This window comes from Octopus bimaculoides, chromosome 24 (genome assembly GCF_001194135.2).
Source record: "Octopus bimaculoides isolate UCB-OBI-ISO-001 chromosome 24, ASM119413v2, whole genome shotgun sequence".
Classification (NCBI taxonomy): domain Eukaryota; kingdom Metazoa; phylum Mollusca; class Cephalopoda; order Octopoda; family Octopodidae; genus Octopus; species Octopus bimaculoides.
The window spans coordinates 23,146,784-23,151,500 of record NC_069004.1 but is presented as its reverse complement, the minus strand read 5'-3'; positions in this window follow the sequence as shown (position 1 = coordinate 23,151,500).

The following is a 4,717-nucleotide window of genomic DNA, read 5'->3' as shown; positions in this document are numbered from 1 at the left end:
TGTATATATATATAATGTGTGTATATGTATATATATATAATGTGTGTATATGTATATATATATAATGTGTGTATATCATCATCATCATCATCGTTTAACGTCCGCTTTCCATGCTAGCATGGGTTGGACGATTTGACTGAGGACTGGTGAAACCGGATGGCAACACCAGGCTCCAGTCTGATTTGGCAGAGTTTCTACAGCTGGATGCCCTTCCTAACGCCAACCACTCAGAGAGTGTAGTGGGTGCTTTTACGTGTCACCCGCACGAAAACGGCCACGCTCGAAATGGTGTCTTTTATATATATATATATATATATATATATATATAATGTGTGTATATATTATGGTTATGAACTTTTTCGCAACCTAATAACCCTATTCTGTAATTCAATGAATAATTTCAGAAAAATTAGGAAACTAACATTTATTTTGTTTTATTTGAGAAAAAATCACTCCTAACTTAAATCAATCACCACTTTTGACCCAAATCATGCAAAATTTTAGTGGGGGTTTCCTAACACCTGCTCAAGTTTTTACCAAACCATGGCTTTGTGACCTAGTCTCAACCCATGGCTCGCCACTTCATCCTACGTGGATCCCGCTCTTGCCAGAGCATGTTCCATGGACCGTGCATCTGTTCTCCTCCCCTGCACCCACCCCACTGTCACCTGTCTTCTGTTACCCCTCATCTACCACCCTGTCTCCAACGCACCATTCTCAGAGCCTTCTTGCAACTCCAGTCCGACCCCTCCACTTTGCATATCTTCCCTAACTGACCCCTCCCCTCCTTCAAACGAGACCTCTTGGTCCACAGTTTCTTCCCTAACCCAGCCTCCCAACCCAGCTCGTTCCCCTGCTTGCAACTACATCATTCAGCATTGGTGTTCTTTTCTCAAGTCAGTAGGGTTTGATTTAAGGTAGATTTGGCTGCTAGAAATAACAGCTTAATCTTTAAATCGCACCTTACTGACTTTAAATGGTATTGGGTCATCCCATAAATAATGCAGTTTTTTCAATTGCATGAACTAAAAGTTGGAGGGAGATAGGATAATCTACCTGCATCAACTTGCTATAAAAGCAGGTAGTAATTTTATCTTGTACTTATTCTTAGTGCAAGTTTTGAAGAGTGCAGTTCGATTTTAAGTTATTTTTTTTTCAAAGCTATAATGGAAGTGACAAGGGAGCATGTTTTGCTTTATGAGTTCAATAAAGGCAACAACGTAACAGAAAGTGCAAGGAATATTAATGCAGTAGATGGAGTTCGGACAATAAACATAAGCCAGTGTCAACGATGGTTCCAGAAACTACAGCCTAGAAGACGAGCCTCATCCTGGAAGATCTGTAGAACTTGATGAGGACATCCTACAAATCCTGGTGGAACAAAATCCCATCGTAACTGTTGAAGAACTAGCAGAGAAACTTGGATTTGGTCATTCAGCCATTCATCAGCACCTGCGTACCATCGGAAAAGCAAATTGGATCAATGGGTTCCTCACAAACTTTTCAAGTCTAATTGCACGCAGAGAGTGAATGTGTGCTCTTCTTTGCTGTCACTGAATGGAGACAAGAAATGGGTTCTCTATAAAAATGTCAAGCGCCAAAGACAGTGGGTAGGGAAAGGAGAAACACCGGCACCCCAGGCTAAAGAAGGTCTTCACCCACATAAGGTGTTGTTATCTGTTTGGTGGGATATGAAAGGTTTAGTCCACTTTGAACTTTTAAACCCAAACCAAATGATAAGAAATGAGATCTACTGCAAACAGCTTAAATCAGCATTGGAAGAAAAACGGAAAGTGTTTTCCATCAGGATAATGTTTGGCCACATACAGCAAAGATGATATTCCAAAGGCTGGAACAGTTTGAATGAGAAATGATGCCCCACTCATCATATTCACCAGACATTGCCCTATCTGATTATCATTTATTCTGCAGTCTTCAAAATCATTTGGATGGAAAAAAATGTGAATTCTGTAGACAAGGTCAGAATGGGGCTGGAGGAGTATTTTTCATCATGGATAAGTGAATTTAGGAAGAGAGGCCTTGCAGGTCTTCCAGATAGATGGAAGAGTATTGTAGAAAATGAAAGAGAGTATATTTTAGATTAAAAAAGAACTTTATTTTAATTTTGAAAAATAAAAGAAGTATTAAAAAACCGCATTATTTATGGGATGACCTGATACATTGAATAATATGGATCTAGATATATCTCAAAATTAGATGACATGGTTGCAGCTGGAATACCTTTGAACATAAGTCTACTTGATTGAGGCTTAGAGTCTCGGCCATAGACACAGCTTCGTATTTGTATTCACATAAATGGAACTGTGTGACGTCTGTATGTATCAAGGGGATCTGTAACTTAAGGAAAGGAAGAAGCCATAAACTTGACATTAGTTTTAAATTTTGATGCAAGGCCAGTCATTTCGGGGGAGGAGTAAGTCGATTACATCAACTCCATTACTCAACTGGTACATATTTTATCGACTCTAAAAGAATGAAAAGCGAAGTCAACATCAGTGGAATTTGAACTCAGAACGTAAAGATGGACGAAATACCTATTTCGTTATTGCCCACAAGGGGCTAAACATAGAGGGAACAAACAAGAACAGACGAACGGATTAAGTCGATTTCATCGACCCCAGTGCGTAACTGGTACTTAATTTATCGACCCCGAAAGGATGAAAGGCAAAGTCGACCTCGGCAGCATTTGAACTCAGAACGTAACGGCAGACGAAATACCGCTAAGAATTTCGCCCGGCGTGCTAACGATTCTGCCAGCTCGCCGCCTTATAAACTTTACACAATACAACATATTGCATAGGCACCATGCCTCAAATTTGGCGAGGAGAGCTGAATCGATTAAACTAGTTGGTACTTTATTTTATCGACATCTTCCCCACCTGGAAGAAAGAAAGGCAAAGTTGACTTCCACTGGATTTGATCTCAGAACATAAAAATCCGTAAATACCGTGTACTGCTACATAATAATAGTTATAATAAGACTAGGTTTTCAAATACGTTCTTCATTCTTAGGTAACAGAGTGAATGATTTAAGCGGGATTTTGCTGCTATTTCTCCACGGGTTCGTGATAATAAATAAAAGTTGTGTTCGAAGTACTGAATTTCAGTAAAATAACCCTCAGATCATACCTATCGTCTAACATAAGAAGACACATTAGGTTATTACGGACTTATGAATCCAGGTTAAAAAGTCACAGGGGTTTTGTCCGGATCCCATGAATTAATTGTGACTTTATTACTGTGACTTTTTTCCGGTGACTTTATTACCGGTCACCAGCCTGAAATACCTCTAAAAAAACAGGATGATCATAACTGGAATGTCTTTTATTACTTGTCTGATGGATCATAAATGACCTGGAAATAAACAACTAGCAGTTATTAAACCCTTGCCTGTCCAAAGCATTTTCATTAATTTGTCCAAAACGTCCATGCTTGTTTTCAGACTTTTTAGTTAGCCACTGTTTTTATACGTTCTCAGTAATATAAAGCGGCATAATCCCAAACTCTGGGGGGTAAAACCCTGTAGTTATGCCTATAAAGCTTTCCTTTCATGAGTACAAAGTTACTCTAGTGACTGAAAAAAATTAGGAATGTGTATCACATATAATGCATGGATTCTAAGGAAAGCTGTCCTGTGTATCACATGTGAACAAGCTCTTCGAAATGGAACGAAAATCAAAACTTGTGCTTTTCCTCATTATTGTATAGTTAATGGAGTTTAACCCTCAGTCTTATAATCCCTCAGCTTTATGTAATACATTCTAAATCGCACATTAGTTTTCTGATAAAGGCAGATAGCCTCAAATTTGGACGAGGCATCCAGAAGAAAAAAATGTTCCAGACTAATTTCCATAAATGGCCGATATAAATTATCATTGTGTTACCAATTGGTTCTTGTACGTTGATATAAATGACTTCAAATATTTGTTTATTTGCGCCAATTATTATTTATGGTATTTAAATGGAATTTCGTTCAGTGTTGCCATATTGACTCCAGTATTTAAGTTGTTAATTATTCTAATTAAACATAATATTGCTACCGATAAATAGACGTTTGTGTTATTATTACACTGTCTGCATTCACCATTAAAAAAAATTTTCATATAGAAATTAACAATCGCATTTGAGTTTATTAATACTATTTATTTATTATTTTAAAATATAATCACATGAGTCACCTCTACTTTGTAAAAAGGTGGCGACAATTTTCTATCGATTCACTCAGAATTTTTTGCATCCAAGCAAACGTTTCCATCTCACTATCTCTAATATAAGGATGCTCATTTTGGCAGTTTCTGATACAGCGGAGTCTTCCTGAATTACATGTGGGTTTTCCATAGGATTACTAATATAGTATGAGAGGAATATGTATGGTTTCAGTATACCGTTGATCATGGTAATCTTTTACAGGGTCTAGAGGAGTATGGAACCATTAGTGTATGGAACCTTTTACAGGGTCTAGAGGAGTATGGAACCATTAGCATACGGAACCTTTTACAGGGTCTAGAGGAGTATGGAATCTTTTACAGAGTCTAGAGGAGTATGGAACCATTAGTGTATGGAATCTTTTACAGGGTCTAGAGGAGTATGGAACCATTAGCGTATGGAACCTTTTACAGGGTCTAGAGGAGTATGGAACCATTAGTGTATGGAATCTTTTACAGGGTCTAGAGGAGTATGGAACCATTAGCATATG